The sequence below is a fragment of the Lepisma saccharinum genome, chromosome 28 (genome assembly GCF_977018435.1).
Source record: "Lepisma saccharinum chromosome 28, izLepSacc3.1, whole genome shotgun sequence".
Classification (NCBI taxonomy): Eukaryota; Metazoa; Arthropoda; class Insecta; order Zygentoma; family Lepismatidae; genus Lepisma; species Lepisma saccharinum.
Window position 1 is genome coordinate 40,093,705 of NC_139256.1, and position 18,850 is coordinate 40,112,554.

General features: G+C 38.6%; 1 protein-coding gene across 13 annotated transcripts in view; it reads left to right on the top strand.

The window, feature by feature from the left end:
* beta-Spec (spectrin beta chain) overlaps positions 1 to 18,850 on the top strand; it is a 418,936-nt gene that overhangs the window by 162,145 nt on the left and 237,941 nt on the right. For 12 of the 13 annotated variants that reach the window (XM_083113683.1, XM_083113682.1, XM_083113690.1 and 9 more), the window contains exon 1: positions 9,720 to 10,166. The exons of the other annotated variant lie outside the window; for it this stretch is intronic. The gene's annotated coding sequence lies outside the window, so the exon portion shown is untranslated. Of the gene's footprint in view, positions 1 to 9,719; positions 10,167 to 18,850 lie in introns of those variants that run through there. 13 annotated transcript variants of the gene reach the window in all.

Here is an 18,850-nt window from a genome sequence, read left to right on the forward strand (position 1 = left end):
TAGGCGCTGTAGTCATAGCAACTATGTACAATACGTGTTGTGGACGCTCTGGGGGAATACTTTCAGGGTTCATAAGGTGCTTTGTGTGCGGCTCTTTTGTTCTTGTACTGTCAATGTACACTTGCGACTAACGGCGGCGAGGGGGGCGGTTGCCCCCCACTTTTGCCCCAAACACTATGCTAAACCTTATCTACAAAGTGAAATATAGGCCTACTGTCTTTGCCCCCCCCCCCCCCCCCCCCAGTTTTGGCACCTTGCCCAACCCGGTTTTGGAACCCAAGCGTCGCCACTGGCGTTGGGCGATATTGAAAAATAACACTCAGGCGATATCAACTAGACGATATATCGTCCCGATATTTTATGTCGGCGATATATCGTCACGATATTTGGCGATATATATCGTGGAGACGATATGTTGCCGATATCATACGAAAAAAATATCGTATTGTCTCTGACGATATATAGCAATATACACGCGCATGTAGGTAGTAGATATTTTTTTTATATTTTTTTTTTTGGCACTTACTTACCAACCAACACACGACCTGCCGTATTCTTGTTCATACATTGTTCAGTTCAACACAATGACTACTTCCATTTGTACATTTCGAATTTTTGTGCCGGTCCTGCATTCTTGCGAGAAAAAATAGTTACCATGACTTATGCTTCAACCCTCGTATTAGGGGAAAAACCAGGGATTGTTCACACAAAACCTAAAGCGTTGGGAGGTGGACCCTAGAAAGTAGTACCCTACAGGGACTGGAATTATTTTTCGGAAATATCTGTGAGAGCTTTCTGCTTGTGGATTCCGTCACGCGATGAACCATCAATCATTGTTTTTAGTTAGTTTATTTATTTTTTTTGGTTAAAGTTCAATCGATCATGTTCGCCACATGGTTTTCGTGTCTGGATTGTGCTTCGCGTCTGCCCCTCTCCCTCCTCCTCCCTTTACTGCTCAGGAAACTGGGTGTGCGAATACGCTGAAAGTTTGGAAATGTTCTCATCACCTGCCTTATCCAAGCAATTTGAGCGATGAGCTCTCGGTTTGGGAAATCTACAGTTCTCTCTCAATATCCCATCAAGTGGAAACTTAGCAAGGTAAATGTCTGTTATATCGGAGACACATTTCTTCATTTTTACAGAAGAAACTACTTACGGAAATGAGTTTCTGTAGTATTTTGAAAGTTCATGGAGGTATTTTCTCACCGTAGAATGCTGCACAACAAGAAATAAGAACTTTTGATATAATAAACTTGTATTTTGTGCAAAGCGACAACATTATGCCGTTGTTTCCATTATGTACCTGCAGTTGGCGCGAGTGTCGAAAGTCACGCGGTCTCGCCAGTGTTTCCAAACGTGCCTTTTTTTTTTTACCAGAATTTTATTATTTATATATTTTTAAATATGCTTACCTAACCTAACCCAACCTAACCTAACCTTGCCGGAAATGGTTCGTAGGGCTATCGTGAATGTTTTTTGGGGCTATCCGCCAATGGTTTTTGGGGCTATCGTGAATGGTTTTTGGGGGCTTTCCGTCAATGGTTTGTGATGACATAATGAACACGAAAGTAGGTATTTTTCGGTTAAGAAGGTTAAAACACTGCATACCCACTCCAAATCGACAAAACACAAGCACGACGCGCGATGATCCACAGCTGTGTGCGCCATATTGTATGTTCCGCAACGGAAGAAAGGACCCAAAAGAATTACTCGCAATGTGAAAAATCGAAGTTATTTTCGTGTAAAAAGCATAATGGCACCTTCAACTATGTTCTACAATACACAATTGGTAAGTACGAACCATTTAAAACTGAAAATATCCGATAGAAATGTGTCTCCGATATAACAGACATTTACCCTTAGCAAAATTTGAAATGCTTATATAGTGAGACTGGGACCTAGTATAGGCAGGAAATCCATCTTGAATGGTCGGCACGGCATGGCTCGGCACAGAACGGACCAGGATCGGCCAAATTGATTTTAAGGAAATCAGATGGGAGTACTCGGCTCGGATTGGCACACTTCGGTTAAGATTTATGCATAATCGGAACGGCCCGAGTGCCTCCATGAGAATTAAAACGTTTGTTGGAGTTCGTCCACAACGGCCAGTTATTTGCCTTGAACGGTCAGCATCACCCGGGCCACCGGTTCCAAAAACTTTTGGAGTCACGACGAGAACAGTCTCGTCGCACTTACGCCAGAGACACTGCTTCACAGATCCAATCACTTAACCTAGACAACGCTCCGCAAACAATCTTCGATGAATTTTCTTCATTGCAACTGTGGGCTGGTTCGGTGCCGTGCCGAACTTTCATAATGTGTTTCCTGCCTTGTGGTTCCAAGACTTTCGTCTCTTGTACAGCCAACGGGAAAGATGATAGGAAACAAATTGTCTACCGGTATTTCGATTCTTTTTTATTCCACATTCTGTCTTGTTTTAAGTCATGAAATTCTGTTTATTCGAAGCAGATGTTGTCAGGTCATTGACGTTCTTTATTTCAACACATTATCATCACAGTGTGGAAAAAAACCTCAATGAAAATGGTAATGGATTCGCCCAATATTTATTTTGCCGTTTGGTGTACATCAACTCTTACATGATAGCATGGATGAAAAAATTATCCACATCAAACTTTAACAAAATCCAACTAGGTGCCAGCATTGTGCCAATTTGGAATGGTGGTGATCGTTTCGGAATGCACTCGTGTATCAACCTCTCCCACGTAGCACAACCTAGAAATACACTGCAGACTAAAGAGAGACTGACACCTGGATCCACAGTAAACAATTCCGTTGGAAATTATCATGCTAAAATTCCTTTGGATTGGTTTTATTTCGATTTTCTTCCCTACTGGAAATCTCTAGTTCAGGCCTAGGCAACTCGCCCTATTTGTCGAAGAGCGCTCTCGTATGCACGCAGAAGGACGGTAGAAAGTGATAAAAGAGGCCTTAACTGCATTGTGAAAACGAGAAGCTCGGGCGCACAGATCACTCGCCAGCCTCCACAAGTTCACACGAATTAATGATGCTTAAATAAAGAGGAACGTTGACACAGAAGCATGTCTTGCCAGAATTTGAACCTAGTATTCCAGACTTTGCATTAGACTACGTTAACCAGAAAGGCTGGCCATAGTTGAGTTTTAATCTCGTTTCCTGATTGATATTGTTCTGATTATCACATAATATTTTAGTCATTCTGTCAAATACGTCATACTTATCACTGTCCCTATCTTAAAATTCCACTTCAACAACCCAAGATCCATGATGTCATGTATTAAAAAGGATATCTTCCTCGCTAACATGAAGTGTTAGTTTCAACGTATTGAGAATATGGATGATGGCTCCAAAGTTAGTTTGTTTTGTATGCTAAAATGCAAAGCGTTTCAGAGCTGAACTCCGTGGCGAGGTGGTTAGCACACCGCGATACGACACCAGGGAATTCCAAGTTCGAATCTCGGCTTTGAAATTCGTGTTCTTTGTGATTTTCTCTTCATCAATTTCATAATATCATCGCTCATCCTCATCTTGGCGGTTAGCCAAAAGTGGCAGAAGAGCGAAGTAAAATTTGAGCCTAAATATCTCTGGTGGGGGACCTAATAAAAATTTGATACATACTTACAGCATAAAGGGTTTAAGGGAAATCAATGACATACTCGTACATGGACGACTGGAGGATTTTTTTGCAGGGAGTGGCAAGAACAGCGGTCTCTCTAGTTCAATACCTAACATTCGGTGCTCAATGTGACAGCATGACATACATAATATGACGCTGTAAGAGTTAGTGTTTTCTGTTGGACATAGGTGGAAGAAAATTTAAAGGTGCACAAATTCCCCTTGCACACCCTGGCGCAGCCCCTGCAACAGGGAGAAATTGGTCAAAAACAGCCACATCGCGCTACGACGCTAGGGGTCCCGGGTTCGAATCCTGGCCTGGGCATGGATGTTTGTGAGTGTCCATTCATCAATTTTATCATATCATCACTCATCCCCATCTTCGCAAATTAGCCAAAAGTGGCACAAAAAGCGAAGTAAAATAAAGCAAATCAAATCAAATCAAAAGTCAAAAACAGCCAAATTTATGTTGGTAGTTAGAAATAGAGAAACCTCTGCTGTAAACACATTTTCACTCATAATGGTTAGTAATGGGCTCATTATGCCACTCGCATGATGTAACTAATTAATACAATAATTCTAATTACATGATGGTTTAGTAAAACGTAAATATTTATTTCTAATACAGTGGAACCTTGATAACTCGAACTTGAGGGGAAATAGAAAAAATTGAGGTATCAAGGATTTCGACTTACCAAGATTCAAGTTATTGAGGGCCAAAATCGCCGACTTCGAGTTATAGAGGTCTAAAGTTTACTGACCCTTCTGAACGTTGGCACTACGTACGCCTATAACGTATGTAGCATCATTTTAAGTTAATACGCACCCTACACTTCGACTTATTAAGGTCCGTGCGACTAAAACTTCGAGTTATAGAGGTGATTAGAATTTAACTTCGACTCATAGAGGTTTTTCATACTCTACCTTCGAGTTATTAAACTCGAACGGCATTCCATAAACTGTACAAAAATTCGTCTTATCAAGGTTTTATTCGAGTTGTTGACGTAAAATTAGTATTGAGTGTTATGGACAATTTAAGGGGTTTACAAAAAATTCGATCTATATTGCTCTTGAGTTCCACAGGCAGTAAGGTGAGTTTATTCTGTCTATAGTTAGATATATTGCCAATCTTGGCAGTTACGCTATTTGGAAGTAATAGAACTTGCTTGCATCATCAACAGGTTCACATTCGAAGCTTTTAAAATCTCAAGAGAGTTGAGTTGTTGATGTCCACTTTAAGCACCGCTAAGCTAATCGGTACTGGACATACAGTTTAAAGTGGGATGTGAACCACTATGGGTCTCTCTCCATCGAGTATCGAATCGGGGCCCCTTGATTACAAGGCAGTGAATGTGACCAGTACGCCACCAGGGAGGTCCAAAATCTCAAAAGGAAACTTGGTGGCGGACATAATATTATTTCTGCCAGAGATAATGATAATAATCTGTAATAATCATAGTTGGGATAACATAACTCGTTACTTTTTCGATACTGTAACGCTTTAATTTTTCAGTACATGTGTAACTTATGTTACTGAAATTACAACGATACTTCGTTACTTTGCATTACAATCGTAAACTCGCCCAGGACCAAACATGCTTTGTTATGTTTTTTAAACTTGTGCATGTAAAGTTATACTTGAAAAGCGTGCAGAAGAGAGAACAGGTGTGATAATTGCGTAAACAGTTGAATGTCCACATAGCATATTAACGGTAACACATTACTTTGGAAACAAATAACAGTAACAACAATGTTACTCTTTTGAGCAACTTACTTACCCAACTCTAACAGTCGGTTAGAATTCTTCCGGTATCTCTGTCTTGCATAGGTTTCGACACTGTTACTTATCATGCCCTATTGTTCGTTCTTTGTATCACACAACTTGGTTTCATTATTTTTGCAACAATTGAATGATAAAGCAATACACTTTTTAAAAATAATTAATGCAGTGCATTTTGCTCCTTACTCTTCTGTGAGTTGCTAACAATACCGGTATGATAACGATTAACAAGAGCTCTACACACGTCAGGCCCCCGTACCCAGGATTTTTCTGAGGGAGGTGCCATACCCGCAAATGTGTTATATATAGGTGTTTCAGAGCGACCCAGACACTACCTTTTTCTCGAGAACGGGAGATCGTATCAAGTTGAAACAAAAAAATGCATATTCTCTTCCTTTTCACGTTTTCTGTGACCTTTACAACGAGGTATTACTCGACCCCCCCTTGCCATTTGAAATTTTCGAGTTCTTCCCTAACTTTAGACCCCCTTTTTTGGGTCACGCGGTTTCATCTTTTTTTAGTCCTGCAGTCATCATGTGGCATATCGTTGGAAAGCTTGTGTCCTGCACTTTCCGAAACTGTTATGGTGCTGCACTTATCTTAAGTTAAGCTCGGTATACTAGATTTGGCTCACCTTCCTTTTTTTGCACAACCATTTTCTACACGGAAAACGGTAGGTGGTACAGACAAATGTTTCATATGACAATCGTATTTTTCCCCGCCTTTCATGCCCTTCGCATTTGAAAATCGCACGAACGGGGCACGTGCCCTCCACTAAAACCACAAAGGGTGGCTTTCGGGCTGTTGCAAATACTTTCTACGGATTCTTTGGGCCCAACTTAGTGGTGCATTTTTTTGTTTCAACTTGATACGATCTTCCGTTCTCGAGAAAATATTATATATATATATATATATATATATATATATATATATATATATATATATATATATATATATTGTGTGTGTGTATCTCTGTGTGTGTGAAATTAAATTTCCTTTAATTTTCTTGTATCAGCACCATTGAACAGCCACGATAATTCTATATTTAGTAAATGATACGTATTAGCAATTATTATTACATTAAACAACTAGATATGTGAGTTAACAAAAACACGATACATTTTCAGCTGGTAGTCAAAACTGGGGGGCAAGGATTTTCTCTTAGTAGACACGTTTGAGTTTTTGTTTTCGGTCCACATTTATTTACATATAGGTTAATCGGGACTGGACCTACAGTTTAAAGTGGGATCCGAACCACTGCGTGCCTCCACCTGGTCTTGGTAAACAAGCCGTAGCATTAAGAGGCCATAGAGCAGGAGCTACTGCCCCCCACGCCCCCCTTAATCGCACCCACTGCTGGTAGCCTTGCATCAATGGTTATAAAGCAAAATCTACCCAATAACGCAGAATGCAGACTTCTGTAGCCTGCCTCTCTACACAACAAACATTCATTTACACAAGGGCAAGATTGAAATTTTAACAAATTTGAAATATCGTAGATGTTATTTTCGTGGCTTCTTATAGGTTCACATTTAAATATTACATGGTTCGAAGGGGGGTCATGGCCCCTCATCTGGGTACGGGCGTGAGATACATTGTCAGTTTTTCATAGTCTGAAGCATTTAGTGTCAGTTTTTAAACAGAACTAAATTACTTAGTATTACAATATATTTCAGGGTCGTAACGAGGAAATTTTTGTCCAGTTGGGGTCCAACTTTCGATAAAAAAAAAAGTTAACTGTAAAATTGTTACATTGGAGTAAAATGGAAATAACAATTTGCAATGTCTCTGTTACTATGTAAGATTAATTGTGACTACTGTATTCATAAATACTATCTTTTTCCAAAATGTTATTGAATATATAAATCTTGCACAGTATAAAATCTACAATTTTAAGGTTTCATTCAGAATATATGCCAAATGTGGTTAAATTCGAAAGAAACACTAGAAAAATCACCTTATTAAGAAAAAAATGTCATTTTGTATTTCAATACTCCAAAATCTATGAAAATAGGCTACTTTCATTTTTATAAAGAAAACTTCAATTATAGAGCAATGTAATTTGGCAAAATTTCGGGAGGGATCAGGCAGCCCCTAGTGCTTGGCTACGCCAAAGGTTTAGTTTCTACAAAACGTACAAATATCTTCTCCTCTGTTAATTTCTCACTGCTACTCCAGTTCCTTGAGGGCATCCGTGATGGCGCAATGGTAGCGTCGTCGCCTTGCAATGAAGGGGTCCCGGGTTCGATACACAGTAGAGTCACATAGTGGTTCCGATCCCACTTTAAACTGTAGGTCCAGTCCCTAATTGCCTTACTGTGCTTAAAAGTGGACTTCAAACACCACTCAATCCACTTTCTTCCGAAGCAATGTGTGTGTCGTTTTATAACGACTAGGGGACGCACAACTAAAAGTTGCGGGAGGGGGTCACAGAGCGTATTAGTTACGCTACTGGAAAGACAAGTGAATGTCAAACATTATATTCTTAGGTAATCTGTTTCTCTGGGAGGGTTTGATACATTGATTTGCTTTATTTTACTTCGCTTTTTGTGCCACATTTGGCTAATTTGCGAAGATGGGGATATGATGAATGGACACTCACGAACATCCATGCCCAGGCCGGGAATCGAACCCGGGACACCTGGCGTCGTGGCGCGATGTGCTAACCACTCCGCCACGGGGGCCGGCTGAAAGAGTTTGAATTTTTGTATTTGTTGGTTACAAAAGGAACATGTACCAAAATGCAGTGTGAAGGAATGGGTTGCATTTGACCAACTTAGCTTTTCAGCTTGTCGTTGGAAACAACAGACGGAGCTAATTGTTGCTTTCAAATTCTGATTATGACATTTCGACAATGCACATAGTCTTACTTACATGGCGAGACTTACCGAAAACATACTAAAAGCGACTTGAGTTCCAAGATAAAATATTCCACCACTTTCTTCCGCAACACTAAGCCATTTATGTTGGAACAGAGCGGAGAGAAATTTTCGCCTCCCTCGAGCCTTCTCCAGCGGAATAATTTCGCTTCGTCCCGCTTCCACCTCGTAAGTGATTACTATGCAGCGGTGCTAAAAAGTGAAAAATATTGATTTTTGTTGTTCTAGAAACAGCGGAAAAAAAATATTTTCATTCAAAATAACTGACGCCAGGAGTCCCGGCCTTGGCATGTGTGTTATTTGTGAGTGTCCCTTCTTCAATTTCATCATAACACTCAGTGGCGGGCCCAAGGGGGGTTGTAGGTGGTTATAACCCCCCTAATTTGTTCGGTATTTCTAAAGAAAGAACGTCAAAGGCAGGAAAATATGGCAAAATAAGGACTGACTACTTAAAAATGTACACCACATAACCCCTCCCTTTCGAAAATCATGGTCACGCCAGTGAATTAACACTTATCCTCATCCTGGCAATTAGCCAAAAGTGACTGCAAAGCGAAGTAAAATAAACAAAATCTTTTAAAAATCATTTCAGAAAATTTCGAGAAAATGAACAAAATACGTTTCGTTTTGCCTTTCCGAAATCTTGTTCAAATGGGATACGTATTTTGTTCCTTTTTAGAACTTTTGTGGTAAGAAGATAAGGCTTTTAGGGCTTAACAGGGCAGTATAGGCAGTACACATTTAAAAAATATATAATGTGAAATGTAAAAATTCCTTTGGCAACAACTGAACTAGTATTTCTGCGGTTGCAACCTTGAGTTAATTTTAAAATTACACCCCCTCATAATATCAGCCAAGTAAGTCAGAGGCTGATTTCATCTTGCACATACAGAAATTTCACAATAAATACGGCGATCTCACTGAGGAAAAAATACATCATAAAAAGAAGTATAACAAGTTTGTTTATGTATGTTAAACTCTACAGATTATGAAAGTTGACAAATACTTAATCCGTTCTGCAAAATATATCTATAAAGTTGAATTATCATGTAAGCAGCAGTACACTGTAACAACTACATTACACACTAACAGTATGTGATAAATTAACGAAAAATGCTGCTAAAAGGACTCGATTCCTGACATTGTATGCCAGTCTAGTCGCCAGAGTGTCGGGTGAAAGCCTACATTTTGCGCTAAGTTTCTACATGCCGAAATAAATATTGCCACAAAGAGGAGAAAAGTTTAATGCGGAACATTGGAACATGGATGAAACTTTTAATAAGTTTCCGCATCGGCCTGCAGGCTTGGAGATCCACCACCACAGCGATCCTCCTGCCCTGAAGCAAGCAATGGTTATCTCACAGTTCGTATCCGAAATATGGCAACGCTGAACTTGGCACGCTGGCTAGTGAGTGCATTGCATGATGGGAAACTGACGCCAGAGAGCGCACAGCGCAGCAGTTGCTAAACTGGAAAGCTTGCTTGCGGCAGAAGAAGGGCGGAGAGACTGTTGTGTGGGCGAGGTGGATTGCTGCTTGATCGCAAAGTAGTTTTGCTTTTGGTGAACTTGGTACTTACATGTAACACAGAATTGTGCATTACGTTTTGGCCTGTTTAGTGAAGTTGTTTTCTTCTATCGCAGTGTAGTATTTCTCTGGCAGTGGCCACTGGCTTGGGAGGCCAGTCGGTAGTGATCGATAGCGGAGTGTGTCTTTCGATGGTGTGGTGTGCACAAATCTAGAGAAAGAAAACTCTAGTAAATTTTATTGGTTAAAAACAACAGTATTTGATCATCGTCGTAATCACGTAGTGTTGTGTGGACTTTTAAGGATAATAAGATACGCCCCAACTCCTTGGGAATTAATGCACTGTAGTTAGTGGTTTCTTCACTAGAGGTGAGTACTGTCGCTTTCAGAGGCTGACTTATGCATAGAGGTTGAATTACGCATAGGTCTATTAATAGTACAGAGTCATGTTTTGAGCAGTGTAATGCTGTATTTTCAGTGAGAATATTGTATTTTGTGCATTTTGTCATGAAGTTATGATTAAAACATAGTAATATCATAGTTGGAATCAGTGGAAGAGGCAAATGGGATACGGCACGGTTTTCTTTAAAAACCGGGACTGCTGACTAATGCAGAATGTGATATAATGATTGCGACACACACTTCTCTCATGACATAAAATGGGCGGGGTTACTAGATGGACCGATTTGTATAAACGATTATCCCCTCAAGTGATAAGAATTTAGGTATTCGCAATGGAGTAGTTCAGTGGCAACTCCCCTTGCGTTGAGATATTAATCTGCTACATTCCTGCCTCTTGAATTTTGAGCAAAACTTCTTGTAAATATTAAAACTTGCCGTTTCTGCTTAGTGAACGAAAAGTTTCATTTGTAGCCGAAAAGGTACTGTGAGCATATCTCATCTCCCCCCCCCCCCTTAGTAAATGGTTACGGCATCTCCCGAATAGTTGGGAATTTATTGTAGTAATTAATGGAAATCATCATGTACATGCGATAATTAAATTATAACTTCAACTTCGATACACTTCCAGATTAACACGTACGAATTTGTATGTGTGGATCGTATGCAGTGTAATGGCGGCTATTGCTATAATCTAGAACCGTTACTTGGGCAGGAGTAAAAATATATATTGCGGTTTTTTGTAGTTGAGAGAATCCTTAAAATACAGCCTAAAATTCATGTAATTTATATTTCCTTTTAGCACACAAGCTGGATAACTGTAATAATGAAGGGCAATGCCCGATGCAAATTTTGATGTACGAGTTGTAGGAATTTGATCGTGTATTTCGTTAAGTCCCTAATAACTACGGAATTTACGACTTACGTAGTTAAACTTCTGGGCTGTAACTACTATTGAAAGTCAATGGGTTGATTGAATGCCAGGTGCTAGTGAGTACAGGGATTTTTTTTTTTTCATGATTTGATCTGTGGGAAAATATTGCACGCTTGAATTGGAATATCAGTAGTCCCACCAACTGGCAAATTCTGATTAGTATTGCGAGCCATATTATTTCGGCTATGAACTAAGTATGTGCAAATTTTTACATAAATGTAGTTTCCCGCCCGTGTGTTTTATAATTTCCGTAATATTTTGTAATTCACGTAAACACATATTAAAGGAATTGTTAGTTTGAGATTTATGTGCATATTTTGCAGTTAATTGGTGCATAAACCTTTAAAAAAAAAATCTGCCATTACATCATGGTGATGGCAGTATTTTGTCAATATATTTTATTTTTGCTGCTTTTGGCAATAGATTAACTTGGAATTGTTGGGGACTCGACCATGAAAATTGAATAACTACCAATAACATTCTGCATACAGGCACATTCTCTGTTTTCTAAAATCAAATAGATTTTTAATGGGTCCAAGGAATGCATTTCTGCCAAATTTGGTGCTTTGTAACCAGTTCTTCGTAAGTAAATATAACTTTCAGTGTAAGACAGCTGCAACTACCCTACTTCCACAATTAGTACTCTTATCATAGCACAATATTAAATGCCTTTGCTTCAATAATTTTAATTGAATATCTTTGCAATTTGTATATCTTCATTACTCAGATATTTTCGCTGTTGTACGTAATACATTTTATGGGTATATTTACAAGATTTTTATGCAAATTTTGCAGATTAGTACATATGAACATGTCACACAGTGATAGATATATTTTGTATTCTGAATATTCAGTCTTGTAGCATATTGAAATAACTAAATTGTGTCCTTGAGGTTAATCGAACTTTCCCACTTTAGCTAGTTACCAGTTTCATATGGGTCCAACACCTCTCACTCGTTTATTTAGTCATTTTTAACATTCGTACTTACATATTCTGCATTGCGATAGATTCTTCAAGGTTGCATTTTGCTTTTTTCACGAAAATATTTTCAATTTTTTGCATTAAGAGTAATTTCTGTTCTTCCTTTTTTCGCTTGTGTAACATGCAATATGGCGCGCACAGCTTGAATACCATTGTGGTTCATCTGTGGGTATGCAGTGTTTCCATCCTTCTTAACTGAAAAAAGTACCTACTATCGTGTTAGTCACGTGAGCAAATTGTACATTCACGGGTAGCCCCACGACTGTACAGGTAGCCCCACAAACCATTGTCGGATAGCTCCACGAACCATTTCCGGTAAGGTTTGGTTAGGTTGTGTTGCATGCAAAGGTAGCCCAAAAAACCATTGGCGGATAGCCCCATGAACAACTTCCGGTAAGGTTATGTTAGGCAAGCATAGGTAAAAAAATGGGTGGGGGCTTGGAAACACTGACAAGGGGTTATGTCATAAAACGTATGCAGCATCGGGTTCACGTAGGGGAAGCAAATAAAAGCAATGGCAATTGTGCGTCGGTGAGATATTTCTCTTGAAAAATACAAGAGTTCCTGGTCAAATACATTCCACGATGAAAGAGAATACCTCCATGAACTTTGATAATGCTACAGAAACTAATTTCCGTAAGTAGTTTCTTCTGTAAAAATGAAGAAATATGTTGGGCTGATATGAAACTGTTACCCTGAAATCATTACCGATATACTTAAAATTTAAATACCACACCCATCACCGGAGTTTGAGGTCCATTTAATGCTCAGATTGGCTAATGGGAACTAATCCTAAGGTTTAAAATGAATTATACCACTGCAATGAGCCTGGATCCTTTGATTACAAGATGACAGTGTTGTGCCTTTGTGGGTTAATTGTTTCCAGACAAATGATTTCCCGCATGCGTTAACACTCCTCATTGCTTTATGTACAAGTATACCTAATTTATGGTTACTTTGGAGCTAAAATTGTGTATATGACACTGCATATGCGCAGTTATTTCAGACAACTCTTGTCTTGACTTCCAGTTTAAAAGGAGCGAAATTTGTAATACAAGACCTTGGGTCAGTTTTTTCCCGGGCACCTAGATATGGCCACCTGATTGTACAGTGACACTCACACTTCTGGGTTGTAACAATCTATTTGGATTCAATGGGATTGTTACAGCCCAGAAGTGTCAGTGAATGTACAGCTTATGTAGCCCCATCCTATTTAAATTTTGTGACAAAAAGTAATTTGTGTTGGTTTTAATGGATTTGATGCTAGTGCCAATAATAAAATGGCTGTGCAGGCACACACAATTCTGCTGTGCACAGTGGTTCAGATCCCGCTTTAAACTGTAGGTCCACTACAGATTACGATTGCCTTACCTGATCATTAAGTAGAAAAATAAAACGTAACAGTTCAGATTTTTTTCTCCTAGCAGGAGGACTAATTATCGTAGAATTTTGGCAATCCTTGTCACATGAAATGTGAACCTTCCTTAAAGTAATGAGCACTGTTTGGATTTCGAAAAATATTTATTTATGTGGAAAAGAAAAAAAACAACTTAAAAATTACTTAGGCAAGCATGCGCGCTTCACATGGACAATGTACACTAGTGTCCAAAATTAAAGCAACAAACAGAAATCCTTTCCTAGTGTTTTTTTTTGTTGTTGATAAATTTGCCAAGTTTAACCTGCTTCTATCGTGATTTTTTTGTTAAAATCTGTCAGGGGGGGCCCACAAGGGGGGTTTTATAGCACAGGATGCGCCATCGAGATTTTTTGGGGGGGGATTTTTCCCCTTCAAATAATATAAAATTCAACATTTATTTCTTTACCAAAATATATGTAAAAATTTTATACCGTAAATATTTAATCCATTAGATGAAAAAATGGAAGTGTTTAGGGCATTATCGAAAGGGGGTATCGAAATCCTATATATTAGGCCCTTTGCGGGGGACAGTATCCAACTCTAGGTCTTAGATTAAGGCGAGTACTTTAGTTAGAGGGGATTGAGCAAAAAATTGGCACTGAAAGTTTGGTGGTAGGATTGAGTATGAATTTTAAAGGGGGAGATAGAAAGCTCTTGATAAAGTGTTAAATCTTAAGATTGTCAAGGGATTTCTGTAGTGGAGAAAAAGTTCGAACATTACATTTTGGAGACTGTATTTAGCGATAAGGCATCCACACGTTTTCGACCCCGAATGTGCCAAAGGAAAATGATAAGACTAAATATCTCGGGATGTTAAGAAAGTATTGACACCCCATTAAATTAATATTCTTCACAACCTGCAAAGAAATGGATGTAAAAATTTTGTTGCTCACCTCGATCACAATAATTTGTTGCTACGATTTGTGTTTGGCACTTTAATGAGATGAATATGAAGTTTTTATACTAAAGCTGCATTACAAGACAAGCGATATTCTCGATTGGTTGATTTTGTTTTTTAAGTCCACTTTGTCCACTCTAAGGTTAATCGGGACTGAACCTACGGTTTGAAGTGGGATCCACACGATATTCTCGATTATGATGAACGATTTTAGGGGTGGTCTTGAGTGATGGCACCCCTGTTTAGGGAGGAGGGGCAGATCAATTATAATGTTCAGTAAAGCTAAGAAAAAAGTTACTTTGGGTAGACACGCTGTCGTAATTAAATATTTTTTGGGGGATTACAATATGGTTTAAGGGCGCGAATGATATGATTTGGGGGAAACGCATGACATGATTTTTGGAGGGATGTGCCATTGGCCTTAGGGGGGATGGGCACCCCTGAATCCTGGCACATTAAGGTTGGTTTATTTTCTATCCTAAACCAGTTGTCTATGACATCATAAATATTACTATCACCTGATCGCATTATGTGGTCAAATGGACACACGGGAAAGAATTTCAGTTTGTTGCTTTAATTTTGGACATTAGTATATTTTCTGTTGACAAGCAGACTATTGTAGACTAGTGGGATTTAATGTAGAAGTAGAATGCATTTAGGGACTTTATTTTAATGCTAAGAAAATCAAACCTGGCCTACCTAATGTAACTACAAAAGCAAATATTGAACTAAAATCGTAAGTAATCCCTAAAACTCTGCAGTATGTGTTAACAGAAGTAAATCGAACCATGCTAAAATTACGTTCGTAGCATGATGAAATTGCAATAAAACAAAAGGAACTTGGGCAAAAAAAAGACTAGAAGGAAACACACTTGTTTGTTGCCTTACTTTCAAGTCTGAATTACATATTGTAGTACATTTTTTTTGTAATTTCTTATTTTTTTAATGTATCAGGTTTTTACCTTTGCATGGTTCTTGTTGCTTTCACTTTCGTAAAAACTAATTGTACAGGTCCCTCTCATTTCAATTTTCTTAGAAACACTTCAATGCTTGTTTATATATAGGTGGGCATTTATTGCAAACGTCGTTGCTGGTTTGAGAAAGTATCTGAATTTGGTTTATCATTTTGTAGGTGTAAAGTTCTTAAGTCAGTTGCGACAGGGATGAATTCTTTTCTACCTCATGTGCTGTATTCATTGATATTTGCTCATGTACAGGATGTAACTGCTAAAGAAGTTCACTGTAAATGCAAGGATGCATCTGTCTTTCACATGTGTTGTCAATGTCTGCCAGCAGCAGCGTAGCAGATATTTTGTAAGCAAGGAAAACCAACTAAGCAATAAATTTGAGGAATCTTAACTTGTTAAAAACCAGAATGTTAATGACTTGTTTTTGCATCCCAGTACTTACTTATTGAAATTTGATAGTACTGGTGCTTGGTTTCATGCTTGTAATATAGCCTACTGTACTTGCCCAGAAATTGCAGTTTTAAAATGAACCTTCATTTGTGATGATTTTTCAGGGATTGCAGGCTATTATAAGTTTTTCTGCCTGTCCTCAAGATTAATCAGGATGATACATTCATGTCTTAACTAGTGTTTGAACCTAGAACCTCAGGCTTTGTAGCACATTATGCTGGCCACTTGACCAAGGGGGGCTTACTTAGGGAGGAATGATTGGCCAAGTCAAAGGATTGAGACTAAACGCATGGCCATTACATGGGTACCGAACCTAACAATCTTAACCTAACTATGTAAAATTATAGTTGCTGTTGTGAAGTGTAGTTTTAGGTGCTAGATTCACTTCAGGCTGTTCTTCACGGTAAAGTAACATGCTAATGTAACAGACATACTTTATTTCACAATAATACATTTCCGCAAGCTACAATCAACTGAAAACGTTCATAAACAACAAAATATTCATATGCCATGCAAAATATTTCACTTTCTCTTGGGGGTACAGAGGGTCAAGGGTACCTAATTTTTTTGTTCATATTACACAATTGCGGCACGTTGCCCACAACACGCAATCGATTAGTGCTTCCATGAAATGAAACAAAATTCTACATACTCGCTGCATACAGAGCTCTTACTCCATGCGGTGGATGCTTCCCCCCTTGGAGAAATTAACAGAGCGACAATTTCATAGGTTTTCTGAAGTTCCCATAAATTATTACTAGATTACTTTGCAAGTAAGGAGATCTAACTAGAATTTAATGATCAAGTAAGTAAGTAAATGATAATGTGAAAGAAAATCTGAACAAATAATGCAGGTTCATCTTATTGTACTGTGGGGATTGCTGTAGAAATAATATCAGCTTTGGCAGTAACAGTCTTAATTTTTTTGATGTGAAACTGCATGCAAATTATTGGTCACACAAGTCTGACACAGACTAGTAACTATTAATTAATGAGATGTCTTTGTCAGTGGCATGATCCGGTTAACTGCTAGTAAACCCCTTGGTGTGGTGCTAAGCACGGGAACACTTTACATTTTATTTTTTACAATTAATAAGAATTGTTGCGGTAAGCCAGGTCAAATTTTCAGAATACACTTCTGGCTGTTTGTTATTTTTTCATGCAAATAAACTAGTTTGAAGACTTATATGCTGAATATAAAACAGTGCTTCTTTATTTTATGGAACATATTTTTATCAAAATTTAAGAATACAAGTTTTGAAACCACCTTTGTGCAGTTCTAACGCTATAAGCACTGTTCAGTGTTGGAGACTTTGAAGCATGTGCATTCTCGGAAGTGGGCAGTAGTATGGTGATTCATGGAAAATCATGTTGCCATTAGCACTAAAATTCTGCTGCAGATAGTTATTTTCTTTCTTTGTAAATCCATCGTAGGCCATTTTTCGTTAAAATATTTGATTGGTTTGTATAGCGAGTTCCCATTTTGACAGTTGATTTTATATTCCCCCCCCCTGAACCATTAGTTGGGATTGCATGGAATTCTCCTGACCTTAAGCAGTATTTTTTCATATATTTTTTTTTCCTAATTACAAAATTGCCCACGGATGTTTACAACAGTTCTGAAGATTTTTGAACAGAATTGTGCAGGTTTAAATGTATTTATGGGTTGAAATAACAGAACGAATGACTAGTTTACATTCCAGTTTTGATACATCGGTAGTTTTCATATACTTTAGAATATAAAGTTGCCCTGACCACTTGCCATGCTCGGTGGCACAGTGGTTAGTGTTAGGTGCTCTGAAGCCAAAGGTCCTAGGTTCCAAATCTGGTCAATGCATCGATTTGCTGTTTCTCATCACCCAATCAATCTTCATTCCTGCAAAGTAGAAAAGTGACAAGAATATCCAGAAGAGAAATAGAAAATATATTGTTTACTAAACCAGTTCTATGCATGGTGATACAATAGTCTCATACTATATATATTACTGTGTCTGTGTGACACATTGGTATTTGTTACATTAGTTGTGGTAGCTTTGTCCATGTTACTTCATAGGCTTAGTTCGTGCTTAGCTTAAAAAAAAACTAAAGATTACTAAACATGTCTAAATCCAGATAACACAGTACCTTTGCGTTGGCTACTGTTAGTTCCAAGAAAGGCCGCAAATATGCCTTCTTTCCCACAGGTAACTTCGTGTTCACGTTTACAATCTCGCAAATTATCAACGATCCTCCATAAAGCAACTGTGGTGTACCGCAGATCGTAATTTTGTTACGAAAGTCTAAAATGGAAATCACCTTGGGGCGTCTTGCCTGTCCGGTCGCAGTGTTGCCCATATGGCGGTTCCTAGGCTCAGCTCGATTGGTTCCGCAGCCATAAATCACGAAACGACCTCTTTTACAGTGTCTTGCTGCTTCCTTTCAGGGTATTGAACAAATTCTTATCCTTTCCCAGCTAGGTAGCAACTTGGGGTCTTATGGCAGAATGGTATAAAATTAGTTCGCAGCTGCGAGTGAGTTGGCCAGTTAAAGTGGTTTTTGGGGCCAAGACCGGGAGCTGTCGGTTTACTGGTTTTCCCAAATTGTTCCGACCCAATCCATGTTTATAAAAGCTAGACAGGGGACTATTTTGATTTCCTAGCCAGTGCAAATGAAACCGGAAGAAGAACGGTATTATACTCTACTCAAAAGACAACCTAGTCGGCCCCCGTGGCTGAGTGGTTAGCATATCGCTCTACGACACCAGGGGTCTCTGATTCGAATCCTGGCCTGGGCATGGATGTTTGCAAGTGTACATTCATCAATTTCATCATATCTTCGCAAATTAACCAGAAGTGGCACAAAAAGCGAAGTAAAATAAAGAAAATTGTTTGTCTGCCAGTAAGGCATATAAATGGAAGTCACATGAATTTGTACCTTTTTGAAAAATAATTTCTTACGAGCCAAAAGTATTTAGTTTAAACTTAGTTTCTGATGGTATAAACTTTATTTTCACAATCCAGAGTACC